Source organism: Saimiri boliviensis, chromosome 4 (genome assembly GCF_048565385.1).
Source record: "Saimiri boliviensis isolate mSaiBol1 chromosome 4, mSaiBol1.pri, whole genome shotgun sequence".
NCBI classification, from domain to species: domain Eukaryota; kingdom Metazoa; phylum Chordata; class Mammalia; order Primates; family Cebidae; genus Saimiri; species Saimiri boliviensis.
The window spans coordinates 102,401,932-102,418,199 of NC_133452.1; the positions used below are offsets into that span (position 1 = coordinate 102,401,932).

The following is a 16,268-nucleotide window of genomic DNA, read 5'->3' on the forward strand; positions in this document are numbered from 1 at the left end:
AGGAAGGAGTGGTTTAGGCTCTGCTGATGCTGATAGCTCATTTTATATTTGCTACACTGGAAAAGGCCCGGGGTAAATTTAAGATGATGCATTTAATCACCATTCCAATTACAGTGCCACTGAAGCAAATCAATGTTTTCTTACTACCAATTCATTGGAACTTCTAGGTCATAAAGTATCATTATTAGGCATATTGGAAAGACTCAGCCCAATGGAAATGTGGTTTCTGGGATTTTCCAGTTGCTTTGCAATAGTGGTGGAGGCTGCCTGAATGTACATTTTCCCCATGTAAAATGAAAACTGGAATTTAAAGGGATTGATGTGACAAAGCGAGAATCGTCTAATGACCCAGGCAAGGATGAACCAGAATGTTCACTTCTAAAAGCAAAATAAGGAAAATTGTGAAAAGGGGTGATTACTTCCCTAGTAGCCTGCTTAGTGACTCATGCCACTGCTAATAATAAGTATGTGAGAATATGTCTTGCTCTTGGCTATATTCATAGCACCTGGAACAGTGCCTGGCACATAATGTGAATGTCAGTAAATGTTGGATTTACTTGTGTTTGTTTATTTAAAAACTATTTGGGGTTAGATTGTCAGGAATCCTGCTACATGTTGTGTAAGGCTTCTAGTGTATACATGTATGTATTTCACATAATACGTCTGTGCATATGAGCAGTTGGAATTGTTCACTAAAAGATTTCTTAAAGGTAATGCAAGTACAATTTGATATGTTGAATATCATGAATAAATTAATGCAAAGATTGAAGTACATTTTGGGTAGAATCATGTCCTTTGAAATGTCGGTGTACAGTAAAAAGTTCTGACATCATAACTAGATTATAAATCCTGTACTCTTATACTCCAAAATCAATAGTTTGACCGGGCTTGTATGTCCTATTTGACTAAATATACATTTTACTTTCCTGTGGCAATTCTCAAACTAGGCTGCCCACTTGGACTTTCCAGAAAATGTAAGCATTCTTGGGCATTGACCCAAAGATTTTCATTCACTAGATCCTGGGGTTGGGGAGGCTAGGAATCTGTATTTTTTAATAATTTCCTTTCCATGGATATTTACATACAGTTTCTTTCCTCCCCACCTTTCATGATTTACTTTGAAATTTGGTGGCAATTACCTTGGACGTTTTGGGTTCTCTGGAAGTGGTAACCAGCAAGATAATTAATAATTGTCTTATACTGGTAGAAGGAAAGAAATGCCAACATGTGTTATACTAAACATCTTTTAGGACTAGTGTTGACTTTCTGTTCATATATTTCACTGGAAAGTTACTGTCAGGAGATTTTGGGGAATGATATGTTTTTTTTAATATGGCGTATTCGTAGGATTGTATTACTGGAAGGTACCTTAGAAATCATTTAGTTTATTCCCTTTTATATTTGAGTTAATCTTAAAAACGTTAGGGTGTACCTTTTGTTAGTCAAGTTGTCTCATTTCTCTCAGTCATGAATTCTTAAGCATAGATGAGGATGATAATACCTACCTACCTTATCGTTTTTTTAGGATTAAATTCAAAAAAGTTTCTAGCATCTATCTTGTTTGTAGCAGTGTAGCAAGTGTTCTGTAAATGTTTAATATTTTGACATAACTATAATACAATCTATGGTATACGTAAAAGCCAAAAGAGGTAGAAAAATAGTAATTAAGTTCAAGTTTAAAATGTTGTACATCCACAGGTAGAGTTTTATTTTTGAATTATGATATAATCCTTACAAAATACATCATTTTAAACAGTTTTAACCATTTCAAAGAAAACTATTCAGTGGTATTTAGTACAGTCAGTATTGTGCAGTCATGACTATCTACTTTGAGAACATTTTTATTACCCTAAATGGGTAATAGGAGACCTGTACACATTGAGGAGTCACTTCCTATTCATTTCTCTGGGTCCCCTTGCAGCCACTAATCTATTTTTTGTCTTTATGGATTTGCCTGTTTAGTCTCTTTTATAAATGAGTGAGATAATACAAAATGATTATTTTCACCGGATAATGTTTTCCGGGTTTATCTGTGTTGATGTATGTGTCGTCACTGCATAACTTCCATTTTAAAAAAAATGATTGATTAACATTCCATTGTATGGATATAACAGCCTTGTTTATCCATTAATCAGTTGATGGACATTTGAGTTCCTTCCACCTTTTGGCTGTGTGAGTGGAGCTGCCATAAACATGCTTATATAAGTTTTGTTTGAACATCTATTTTCACTTCTTTTTGGGTATACACATGGGTGTGGAATTGCTAGGTCATGTGATATTCTGTGTTTAACTTACTGAGAAACTCCAAACTGTTTTCCATAGTGGCTGCACCATTTTACACTCCTTTGGTAATATATGGGGGTTCCAGTTGCTCCACATACTGGCCAACACATTTTCTGTTTTCTTCTTCTTTTTTTTTTTTTTTAAAATTTTATAGCCATCCTAGTAGATGAAGTGTATCTTGATATGGTTTTGATTTGCATTTTGCTGATGTCTAATGACAGGCATCTTTACCTGTGCTTTTTGACCACTCGTATATTGTCTTTGAAGAAATGGCTGTTTAAGTGCTTTGCCCACTTTTTAATTGGGTTGTCTTTTTGTTGTTGAAAGCAGTTTTTTGATTGTGAAATTAATTTATGTATTCTTCTCTAGGGACCTTATTTGAAAATATATACTTGGTAATAAAAAATGTATTTTGGAATATAAAATAAAGGAGTGGAGTATATTACTTTTTAAGTAAACTTTTATTGGATGTTTCATTTTAATGTATTTTTTTGTAGAAATATAACTCTTTTATAGCTTAGCCTGATGCCTGATTCTGTGCTTGCACTGACTCCCTGTCTGCACTAACAAATTATCAGATTTATTTCTTTCTAAAATATGATTGTGTTACGTTGATTTTTGTTTTCAGATTATAGAATGTTCCTCTCACCACTTTTTTTGATAGCTTTACTGAGGTATAATTAACAACCTGTTCTAACTGTTTATAGTTGAGTGATTGTTAAAAAACTTACACAACTGTACCAGAACTGACGCAGTGCAGTATTAGGACATGTCTATCATTCTGGAAGGTTTTCTTCAGGTCTTTGGAAGCCTTGCTTCCACCCCCTTGGTGAACACTAATGCTTTCTATTACTCTTGATTTGCCTTTTCTGAGTATTTCACATAAGTGAAATCATAGTTTGTAGTCTTTTGAGACTGGCTTCTCTCACTGAACATGTTTTTGTGGTTCATCTGTGTTGTAGCATGTATCTGTAGTTCTTTTTTATTGCTGAGTAGTACTTCATTCTGTGGTTAATACCACATTTTATTTATCCATTTACTAGTTGATTGACATTTGGATCATTTCTAGTTTTTGGCTATTATGCATAATGAACATTCTTGTACAAGTCTTTGTGAGGACCTCCTCTTTCAGCTTTTTATTTTGAAAAATTTAAACCCCGAAGAAAGACGGAAATAAGTGGTATAAGAAATACTCATATACTCCTTACCTATATTTACTATTAACATTTTCCTACTGTACTTTGCCTTTTTCTATAAATACACCTTTTCCAAAACCATTTGTAGATATTACACTTTATCTCTTACGTGTTTCAGCATGAATTTCCTAAGAATGAGGACATTCATATACATAACCACAAAACTATTTATCACATTTAAGAAAATTAGCAGTAATCTCATGTCAACTACCTTATAGTCCATATTGAAACTTAACTAGTTGTCCCAGAAATGTCTTCTGTAGTTCTCACACCCCCTTTCTAATGTGACATTCCAAAATGATTTGTGGATCACAGTTGGTTTGATATTTCTCTTAGTCTCTCTTAATCTAGAACAGTTCCCTTTCTGTTTGTCCTGTCAGTGAGGTTTGGAAGAATAAAAGCATTCCATATTTTATTTAGATTTGTCTCATTGTTTTTTAATGATTTGTTTTAGGTTAAGCATTTTGACAGAGATTCTTAATATTAAGGTGAGGTAGTGTACATTTTAGCACATCAGTGAAGTGAAAAAGTGACTTATAGCATGAATCAAAAATATCTTAAATGCTTTATTTGAATGTAAAACATAAATGTACATTGCCATTAGTGTGAACATAATGTCAAATTGTCCCCTTTCTTGGTAGAAAAGTTTGATCACTTGCTTAGAGGTGTTGAATGCCAGATTCTAAAGGTATTACTTTCTCTTTGTATTAAGCAATTTGTAGGATGAAACTTTGAATCCGTATGGGATCTTGCTCATCAGTAACCTTTTATCTGATTGTTTCAGTTCCCTTGAAATAATTACTGTATTGGGAGAACGTTTTAAAAAATAATTTCCTAAGTTGTGTACTAGTTGAAAAGACATTTAACATGGTCTCCTTAGGTTTCTGTTCTTGGGTAAATACATAGCACATGTCTTATTGACTTGTTACATTGTAGTTTATACTTAACTCTTTCAGAGAAGAATTTACTTAGGAATTTATTATGGTAGTAAGTGTGGAGATGAATTTTGTTTTAGAAGTTGCTTTTGATTTTACAGTGATACTCGATTGCACTTTAGCAATCAACAAGATGGTAGAGATAATGGACTCCATTAAGATGGAAGACTTTCTTCATAGATACTCACCTGACAAAACTAGATTGACTTTTTTTCTTGCTTCGTTTGCTTGCATTCTTGTATTCTTTCGTTCTTGCTTTCTCTCTTTTTCTCTTTTTCAGAGAGTCTTGTTCGGTTGCCCTGACCTGGCTGGAGTGCAGTGGCAAGATCTCAGCTCACTGCAACTTCTGCCTCCCAGGTTCCAGGAGTTCTCCTGCCTCAGCCTCCCTAGTAGCTGGGACTATAGGAGTGTGCCACCATGCCCAGCTAATTTTTGTATTTTTAGTAGAGTTGAGGTTTCAAAGTGTTGGCCAGGCTCTTCTTAAACTCCTGACCTCAGGTGATCCACCTGCTGTAGCCTTCCAGAGTGCTGGGATTACAGACATGAGCCACCACGCCTGACCTAGATTTATTTCTGCATGTTAAGAATTTTGTTTGGAATTATTTTTTTTGGTGTTTCACTAAAGCTTTTGGTGGAATTTCCTGTTTTGTCCTTTGCATTTCTGAAATTGCTTGGACTATAGTTGTACTGATTAATCATGGGTAGAATCTCAGAATGTCACATTTAAGCCTGTAAATACTTTTATTTCTTTTCCTGGGAAAAGAGAATATGGCATGTCAATAATATCAGTAATTAATGTGAAGCTCTTTGCTCTTATTTTTGTGATTTATGACTGGCTTACCCCAGAATATGGGAAAGGTACAGCAGAAGTCTGTTACTCAAATTGATAAAACTGATAGGTAAGTAAAAGAACATGTTAAAGCATGGAATCTTAAAAGGCAATTTCAATGTTTAATTTAAAACATAAATTTACATGGTTTGCATTTTAAATGTAGGTCTAAGACTTTTTCTTTGCATATCAGTCAACTGATTTGAGAACCATACACTGTTTCTGCATAAGCCACACAAATAATACATTGTCTGTGATAGTTTAACCTAGTAGAAATGTGGCCTCTGAGACCAGGCCTCCTGGGCTGCAACCCTCATTCCTTCCTCTTACTAGCATGTGAACCAAGGCAAGTTACTTGACAGTTCTGTGCCTTAGTTTCCTCATTTGTAAAATGCAGATAATACCAGTGAGTCAGCAGTTGTCAAGCACATACTGGTTTAAGATGATTAATTCATTTAATCCTGCTGGTAACTGACGTGAAAGTGCCTAAGTAATTGTTAATTAATGTCCAGTTTTTCTTTCATTGGCATGAGAATTTAAAGACATTTGTGAAGCAGTGATTTTATAAAATATTTTAATTAAAACTTTTTTAATTTGATAAATATAAATTGTGTATGTTTATGGTGTAGAACATGATGTTTTGATACATGTATACATTGTAGTGGCTAAATCAGACTAACACCTCACACATCTAACATTTTTTGGGGAGTAGGAACATTTAAAATCTCTTAGCAATTTTCAAGTATACAATAAATTATTACTAACTATAATCACCATAGGATGGATTTAATCCTCCTAACTGAAATTTTATATCCTTTGATAAACATATCCCTAACCCCCCATTCTGCTCTCTGTTTCTATGAGTTAGACTGTTTTACGTTCTGGACATAAGTGAGATCATGTGGTATTTGTCTTCTGTCTGGCTTATTTCACTTAACATGAGGTCCTCCAGGTTCATCCATGTTTTTACAAATGAAAGAATTTCCTTCCCTTTTAAGGCTTAATAGTAATTATTTTGTGTATGTATGTCACATTTTATCCATTGTTCCATTAATGGGCACTTAGGTTGATTTTCTGTCATGGCTATTGTGAATAATGCTGCAGTGAACATGGGAGTATAGGTATCTCTCCAGCATCCTGATTCCATTCCTTTGGATGTATACCCAGAAGTGGAATTGCTGGATCAATTCCACTGGTAGTTCTATTTATAATTTTAATATACTGTTTAACATCCTGGGTGTACTAATTCCAATCAGTAGTGTATAAGGGTTTCTTTTTCCCCCACATCTTTGCCAACACTGGTTATCTCTTGTCTTTTTGGATAATGGCCATCTAACAGGAGTGAGGTGATACTAGTCCCATTGCAGTTTTAATTTGCATTTCGCTGGCAATTATTAATGTTGAATACTTCTTCGTGTATCTGTTGGCTATTTGTATGTCATCTTTTGGGAAATGTCTCTTTCAGGTCATTTGACTATTTTAAAAATTGGGTTATCTCTTTTCTTGCTGTTGAGTTGAGTTCCTTATATATTTTAGATGTTCAAAGAAGTATGGTCATCAGAAGTATGGTTTGCACATACTCTTTCATTTTGTAGGTTGTGTTTTTACTCTGTTGACTGTTTCCTTTTCTTTGTATAATCTTTCCAGATTTTTTTTTTTTTTTTTTGAGACGGAGTTTCGCTCTTGTTACCCCGGCTGGAGTACAATGGCGTGATCTCGGCTCACCGCAACCTCCGCCTCCCGGGTTCAGGCAATTCTCCTGCCTCAGCCTACTGAGTAGCTGGGATTACAGGCACACACCACCATGCCCAGCTAATTTTTTTTGTATAGTTTTAGTAGAGATGGGGTTTCACCATGTTGACCAGGATGGTCTCAATCTCCTGACCTCGTGATCCACCCGCCTCGGCCTCCCAAAGTGCTGGGATTACAGGCGTGAGCCACCGCGCCCGGCCATCTTTCCAGATTTTTATGGTTTGTATCCCAGTCTTTAAGTTGTCTTGGCCATGCTTAGCAGTATGTCTTTTGATCTGTTCAAAGCAGTCAACACAGATTTCATAGAAATAATAACATCCTTTTTGCACTTACTGGTTTGGGTTGTAACTAATTAAATTATCTACAGTTAACAGAACAGGCATAATTATAAGGCAGATTTGGAAACACAAACCACTGGTTCTTGATAGTCATTCAGTTCAACAGGTAGGTGTGGAGATGTGCTTGTATATTGGAAAATAGCTCTACTGCCTGAAATGGCATTTGGTAATCTGTGGTTATGTCAGTCTGTTTTATGGCGGGGGCTGGTGGGGGGGGGTCTCACTAGCATAGGTCACTATAGTCCAGGAGTCCCCAAACTATGGCCCGCGGGCTGCATGTGGCCCTCTGAGGCCCCTGAGGCCATTTATCCAGCCCCCTGCGCACTTCAGGAAGGGGCACCTCTTTCATTGGTGGTCAGTGAGAGGAGTACGGTATGTGGCAGCCCTCCAATGGTCTGAGGGACAGTGAACTGGCCCCCTGTGTAAAAAGTTTGGGGATGCCTGCTATAGTCAGTTGAGTAGAGTGTTGCCAAGAAAATTTAATGCTACTTTCTTTGAAGAGGAGTATGATGCAGATTCTTAGGGTGCCTACTGTAAGTTGGTTGCTATAGGTCTGTTTTTTGGCCAGCTTACAGTGTTTTCTCGTGTGTGTGTGTGATGGTATAGATAGCAGATGTTTGTGAGAGGTGGCCAATTTTATGGCTAAGAAGATGGATTGACCTAGGATTATCTAGATCCTCTGAGAACAATTAGCCATGGCTCAGCACCAGGCCCCAGCACTGAGGAGGGGGACCATGCACTCTGGGTTGAATTATGTCAGATGGATCCTGATGCCACTGCTTCTAAATACTTCCACCAGATGGTGGCACACAGAGTATGCTCATTAAGATTGTGAAATGGTATTTAATTGATATATAGATGGCTCAATAGAAAAGTTGATTAAATTTCAGAATACCTTATGGTTTAGGAAAGTTGATGAATATACGTATGGCAAGATAATTTTCTTAAGGAAAGTAAATAGTTGTTGAAGTTAGGTATGGGAGTAGTTTTTGTACTACACATGAATAGTGCAAAGTATCCCAAAGTGCTGAGAACACCAGTTAAATAATGGTCATTGATAACGCTTTTGTAGTTGGTCCGAGTGTTGTGGGTCATTGTTAAGTGGATAATGGTTTTGAATTCAAAATCATTGGTAAGAAGTCATGTAATTGGAATGGTGCTTATGGAAATTACAGGGCTTCACTGTATTTGGTGTTAGACCTTCACAGTGCAAGCAAATGTCCTGAGTGAGAAAACTGAAAAACTAGTAAATAGTCCTGTAGCTGAATGTTTTAGTAGATACTTAACTTAGAAATAGGAGGAAGTTTAATAATTTTCTTAGTAGATGATACAGATATTATACAATATCTGTCTTGCAGATATTGCAGTTTCTGTTCCTGACCACCACAGCATAGCACAAGTTACACAAATGTTTTAGTTTCCGAGTACATATAAAAGTTTTGTTTATACCATACTGTAATCTGTTAAGTAAAATAGCATTATGTCTAAAAAATAGACATACTTTAATTAAAATATACTTTGGGTTAAAAATATGCTAACAGTCATCTGAACCTTGAGTGAAGCACAGCTTTTTGCTGGTGGAGGATCTTGCCTTGATCAAGGTGGTGGTTGCCAAAGGCTGAGTGGGGTCTCTGGCATCTCTGGCAAGTTCCTAAAATAAGACAACAATGAAGTTTTCTGCATCAGTTGCCTCTTTTTCATGAAAGATTTCTCTATAGAATGTAATGCTGTTTGATAGCATTTTACCCACAGCAGAACTCCTTTCAGAATTGGAGTCAATCCTCTCAAACCCTACTGCTGCTTTATCAGCTGAGTTTATGTAATACTCTAAATTCTTTGTTTGTTCAACAGTGTTTACAACATCTTCACCAGGACTAGAGTCTATCTCAAGAAACCATTTTCATTACTCATTCGTAAGAATCAAATCCTCATTCATTTTGATTTCATTATGACATTGCACTGATTCAGTCACATCTTCAGGCTCTACCTCTGATTTTAGTTCTCTTGCCGTTTGTACCACATCTGCAGTTATTTCCTCCACTGAAATCTGGAACCCCTCAGAACCATCCATGAGAGTTGGAAACAACTCCCAAACTCCTGTGAATGTGGCTCTTTTGACCTCTTCCCATGAATCAAAAATGTTCTTAAGGGCAACTAGAATGTTGAGTCCTTTACAGAAAATTTTCTGTTTACTTTGCCAGGATCCATCAGAGGAATCACGGTCTATGGCAGCTATATTCTTTTTTTTTTTTTTTGAGATGGGAGTTTCACTCTTGTTGCCCGGGATGGAGTGCGATGGCGCAATCTTGGCTCACTGCAACCTCCACCTCCTAGGTTCAGGCGATTCTCCTCCTATCTCAGCCTGCTGAATAGGCGGCACTACAGGTGCAGCCCGCTATGCCCAGCTAATTTTTGTTTTGTATGTTTAGTAGAGATAGGGTTTTGCCATGTTGACCAGGCTGGTCTCAAACTCCTGACCTTAAGTGATCTGCCCACCGTAGCCTCCCAAAGTGCTGGGATTGTGGGTGTCAGTCACTGCGCCTGGCCTGCAGCTATGTTCTTATGAAATGTATTTCTTAATAAGACTTGAAAACTGAAATGATTCCTTGATCTGTGGGCTGCGGAATGGATCTTGTGTTTGCAGGCATGAAAACAACATTCATCTTCTTGTACATCTCCTTCAGAGCCCATGGGTGACCCTTGTGCGTTGTCAGTGAGCCAGTAGTGTTTTCAAAGGAATCTTTTTTCTGAGCAGTAGTTTTCAACAGTGAGCTTAAAATATTCAGTAAACCATCCTGTAAACAGCTGTGCTATCTTCATACCCTGTTGTTCTGTCTCTAGAGCACAGACAGAGTAGATTTAGCATAGTTTTGTTGTTGTTGTTTTGTTTTTGAGACAGGGTCTCATTCTGCCACCCAGGCTGGGGTGCCGGAGTGCATGCAGTGGTGTAGTCTTGGCTAACTGCAACCTCTTCCTCCTGTGTTCAAAAAATTCTCATATCTCAGCCACCTGAGTAGCAGGGATTACAGGTGTGCACCACCACACCTGGGTAATTTTTGTGTTTTTAGTAGAGATGGGATTACAGATACTGGCCAGGCTGATTTCAAAATCCCGGTCTCAAGTGATCAGCCTGCCGTGGCCTCCCAAAGTGCTGGGATCACTGGGATCACAGGTATGACACATAATTCTTAAGGGCCCTAGGATTTTTGAAATAGCAGATGATCACTGGCTGCTTAAAGTCACCAGCTGCCTTAGTCCTTAACAAGAGAATCAGCTGATTCTTTGAAACACTGAAACCTGGTACTGACTTATCCTTTCTAGCTGTAAAGTCCTATGTAGCATCATTTTCTAGTACAAGTCTGTTTCATTGACACTGAAAATCTGTTTAGTGTAGCCACCTTCATTTTAGCTAGACCTTTTGGATAACTTGTTGCAGCTGTACAACAGCACTTGCTGCTTAACCTTGCATTTTTGTTATCGAGATAGCTTTTTTAAAACTTCATGAACCAACCTCTGCCATCTTCAGACTTCTTTTCTGCAACTTCTTCATTTCTCTCAGCCTTCATAGAATTGAAGAGAGTTAGGTTCTTGTTCTGGATTAGTATTAGGGTTTAAGGGAATATTGTGGTTGGTTTGATCTTCTCTCTTGATCACTAAAATTTTCTCCATAGAAGCAGTAAGGCTATTTCACCCTCTTATCATTCGTGTGTTCACTGGAGTAGCATTTTAAATTTCCCTTCAGAACCTTTGCTTTACATCCACAACCTGGCTAACTGACATAAGAGGCCTAGCTTTAGGCCTTTCTTGGCTGTCAACATGCCTTTCTCATTAAGCTTAATCATTTCTAGTTTTTGATTTAAAGAAAAAGACGTGTGATACTGTTTTTTTTCCCCATTGAACACTTAGAGGACATTGTAGCATTATTGGCCTAATTTTAATATTGTCCCAAGAAAATGGGAGAGAGATGGAGGCATGGCCAATTGGCAGAGTGATCAGAACACACATAGCATTTATTGATGAAGTTTGCTCCTGCAGTTTTCACAAATGTGTGAAACTTGACTGCATAATTTGTGGTAGTGGGAGACTGCATTTGCACTCTCCCCTGAGGCTATTTTTTTTTTTAACTTTGAACTAAATTTTATTAACAGTAAGCATATTAATAAGCAAACCCTTTAAAATGTGGCATAAAAGGCTGGGTGCAGTGTGGCTCAGGTCTGTAAATCCAACACTTTGGGAGGTGGAGGCAAGTGGATCACGGGAGCGCAGGAGTTCGAAACCAGTCTGGACAACGTGGCAAAACCCTGTCTATTTCTGATAAATCCATGTTGTCCGAAAGAGACTTCCTTTCAGCTTTCTGACATCTTATCAAGAATTAGTAGAGGGGCAAGAATTCTTGCCCTGTTAGTTTCCACAATGCAGCCATTTAACACCATCTCATCCAAAATGATGTGTACTTTATCTAAATTAAACATTATATCTGATTCACTCACTTGGCTGAAATACTCACCTAAAACTTCCGCAAAGTTATGAATGAATTCATAAATAGCCATCTCGTTCTCAGTGTCATTAACTCCAACCACAATGAAGAGAGCTGCATACTGCCGATATATCAGCTTAAAATCCTTATGTTCAATGAAAGAGCATTGTTCATTGGATCGAGAGAGACAGCTCTTTGTGACTTCTGTTTCCAGAAGCGTACGCTTATTAACATCCACATGTTCGTAGTACTTAGAAAGTCGCGTCTGCCCTTGTTTATTCACCATGAGGAAAAATTTTATCATTTTTCTTTCTTGGCCAGTATTTTTCCAAATATAGTTTAAAAGTTATATAAGGGATGGCTGTAATTGGAACCTGTGCTACTCGGGGTGTGATAGTCTTCTCAGCGGCTTTCCTGGAGTTCTCCTCCCTCTTTCCCGCAGAAGCTTGCTCCCCAGCCTTCACTAGCTACACTGTGTGGGCCTCCTCAGGGCAGCCATTTTGGCTTTTAGTATCTGTTGTTTTTTTTTAACTTAAAAAATATATATATGTATTTTTTTTGAGACCAAGTTTTGTTCTTGTTGCCCAGGCTGGAGTATAATGATGGGATCTCAGCTCACTGCAACCTCTGCCTCCTGGGTCCAAGCGATTCTCCTGTCTCAGCCTCCTGAGTATCTGGGATTACAGGCATATGCCACCACACCTGGCTAATTCTTTATTTTTAGTAGAGGCAGGGTTTTACCATGTTGGTCAGGCTGGTCTCAAACTCCTAACCTCAGGTAATCTGCCTCTTAAAGTGCTGGGATTACAGGCATAAGCCACTGTGCCTGGCCGCTATATGTTTTTTTATTTTTCTTTTTTTTTTTTTAGCTTAAGAAAGTTTGCTGGCTTGTAAGGACATAGTTTATGGTGTCCCAAAACAATGACTAGTAACATTAAAGATGCTGATTATAGATCACCATTGTAGATATAATAATAATGAAAATGTTTGAAATATTGCGAACTTTATCTAAATGTGAAACAGATATGAAGTTAACACATGCTGTTGGAACAAAGACTTTCTCAATGCAGGGTTTCCATAAACCCTCAACTTGTAAAAAGTGCAATACCTGCAAAGTGTGGTAAACTACAGTGCTGTGAAACAATATATGTGATGTATAATTGCAGTGGTCTCCCTTTTTCCATGTTTTCACACTCTGCAGTTTCTGGTACCTGTAGTCAACCATGGTATAAAAGTATTAAATGGAAAACTCCCGAAATAAACATAAGCTTTAAGTTGCACATCATTCTGAATAGCGTGATGGAATCTCATGCAGTCCTGCCCTATCCTGTCCCGGTTGCGAATCATTCCCTTCTCCAGCATATCCACACTTTGTATGCACTATTTGCCTGTTAGTAGCTGTCTTGGTTTTCAGGCAGACTGTCATGGTATCTGTCATGGTATCTCAGTGCTTGTGTTTAAGTAATCCCATTTTACTTAATAGTGACCCCAAAGCACAAATGTAGTGATGCTGATACAGTGTTAAAACGGTTCTGTTAATTATTGTTGTTAATCTTTTATTGTGTCTGATTTATAAATTAGGAAATCTTTTTGTGTCGGAAGAACACAATATATATAGAGTTCAGTACTACCCATGATTTCAGGCTTCTGCTGGGAGTCTTGAAATGTATCTCTCAAGGATAACGGGATCATTTGTGATGTCATTGTGTGATTATAGATTTATAGAATGTTAGTGGTCACTGGTCTAAATAACTCACTTTATTTTAATGGGTGACTAAACCCAGTTGTGAGGTTCCACCTTCAAGCTAAGCCCTTTCTTCCCAGGTGATTGCTCTTAACACTACCCCTGTAGCTACTGTTTTTACCCTGATGACATAATTATAAGGACGTTTACAACAGTGGGAGGAGTATGTGTTAGGCATTAGAAATTTATGATTACGGGGGCAGTAAAATATGATCCAGAAGAAGCAATAGAATCTCTGGTGATTGTAGAAAATGAATACTTTAAGTCTTTGGGGCAGAGATAGAAAAGATGTACTCTTGAGTTCCCTCCTGTTTTGAGTTCCCTTCTGTTTTGTTTTGTTTTGTTTTGTTTTTCTTTTTCTTTTTTTGGCGGGAGTTATAACCAGAGAATTTTCTCTTACAAACTCTCATCAATATTGTATTTTGTGATGAATGATTAAAATAGTTAGGAAATGAATATTTTGAACTTTGAACTTTACTTGTCAATGAGCATTGGACTGGGAATAAGGAAAGCAGTTTATTTTCTGCTGTCACCTTTCAACCATTCCTTATCTAGCTTCAGTGTAGGTGTGGTGTCCTGACCCTTTCACAAACTCCTTGAGAATGTCCTAGTAGATTGATGTAAGGTATAAAATGTTTGGAATTTGAGCAAATGAAAGATGTTGAGGTACAAATGACATTTTAAAAATATGTCAGTGATATTATCTATACATTGAAATTTTTCTTGTATGTGCATATTGCTAGATATTGTTTTCTCCTCCTCCATATTTTGTAGATGTTCTGTTGATATTTTTATCTTACTTGAATGACATGAACAGAACTGTTGCATCATGTAGATGTCTTTTTACCCGGATATCTTCCAGCTTCTGAAAGTGCCTTGTGCTTTTCTTTCTCAGCCATATAGCTTCCTTGCTACCCTGTTTAAACCTTGTACTTTGAACCCTTGTAACCCTATCATCTCCCAGGTTTGTGTCTCATTTGCTGACGAAGAAAGATCTAATACTAATACTTTAGTTTACTTTTCATCTTTCATTAACATTATCATGCCTTTGATTTAATTTACCATAAATGTGGATAAATGAATGCCTCTCTCTGCAAGCCTGAATTACCTTAATGAGAGTAGATAAGTACGCAGTTCCCCAGAATGAAGCAAAAATACTTGCCACTTCTGTAGGACAGGTGAATATTTAATTATTTTGACACACTTTGGGAATAAAGTACTCTGAGCTCCATAAATGTTGTCCCTCCATCCCCACCTATTTTCAAAAGCAACATGGTTAGCCAGAAGAAAAATAAGGCCAGACCATACCTCATTGTTTTCTCTCTCAAATTTGTCATTCTCAGTTTAATTCTCAGATATTTGCTCTTACACTAGGTGGTTGGGAAGTTTTCTGTGTGTTGTTTTCATAACATGAAAAATGCCTTTTTAATAAACCAGTAGAACTACTTAATTTAGTATAGAAAATTTTCAGTGTATTCTTTGTACCAAAAATACTTGAGTTATAATTTGTATATAGTAAAATGTACAATCTTAACATGCACTACTTAATTTTGACAGATGTATGTACCCGTGTAGTCATCACCCACATCAAGATATAGAAGATTTTCATCACTCCAGAAAGTGCCCTTGTTTGATACAGAATTCTGGAAAAATGTATAAGATGGTTAAGAATACTTAATTTTTTTCTCTGCTATCTTCTCTACTACGAAAGTGAATACTGTTGATTACTAGTTTTACTCTAATACAGGGACTGAATGTTTTTAAAGTGTCATATATCTTTGCATATGAAGAGACCCAGATGTAAGACAGTCCTCCATTTTTTCAGTAAGAAAAAGTGTTTTGGTTAGCTTGAATACAGAAACTTTTAGGGATGTAGATGAAATATTTAAGTATCTGAATCACTCATAGATATTTTAAAAATCTTTTTAAAAACTTTATTTTGAGATAATTGTAGATTCACCAGAGGTATAAAAAGGTACAGAGAGATCTTACATATGTGTTCACCCATTTTGTCCCGATGGTAACTGCATATGCATATTTAAGATAATGGATTATATAAAATTATATGTAATTTTATGTATATGTAATTATATATACAATTATATGTAATTTTATATGCCCCAATACACATTTTAAAATGTTACTTTTTACACATTTATTATTATGAACAGATTTATTCAGATTCTTCATGTCTGCACAGACATCAGTCTTTAGTATTTACCAAATTATTATTTAATATTTGCCAAGCCATTTTAAAAGTTATTAACCATGGTTTTTCAGAGGATAGCATATTTGTTTTATTTTTCAGCTTTCAAGTTGTTTGAGATAAAACACTTTAAAATCTGTAAATGTTGCTAACACTGAAAAATTTATCCTAAGCCACAAGAATTCATTCATGTCACATTAGGAGAGTTGTCATCATCTTGACGTCATTTGTGATCTTCCTCACGTTTTGAGGCTATTTTACTGCATTGCTTTCTAGAAGATCTTCAAAGGCCTTCTTCAGTGGCAGCTACTATTTGTAATCACTTTCCAGAAATAAGTTTTAAATTTGTGTTTAAAACTGTATCCTCTCCTCCTTGTAAAACTAGTTTGGTGTAGTAACCCTGACAAAGTATCCAAGACTAGAGATGGCTTGACATCCTTCTGTACTTCAGTGTCTCTGACTAGTAACGAGAACTTCACTGTCTCAGCCATTTCACAGACTCTTAACT

General features: G+C 36.8%; 1 protein-coding gene and 1 pseudogene across 2 annotated transcripts in view; one reads left to right on the forward strand and one right to left on the reverse strand.

Moving 5' to 3' along the window:
- ZFAND3 (zinc finger AN1-type containing 3) overlaps positions 1–16,268 on the forward strand; it is a 329,390-nt gene that overhangs the window by 87,136 nt on the left and 225,986 nt on the right. The window lies entirely within an intron of this gene.
- On the reverse strand, positions 11,464–12,260 carry LOC101050826 (AP-4 complex subunit sigma-1 pseudogene; annotated as a pseudogene).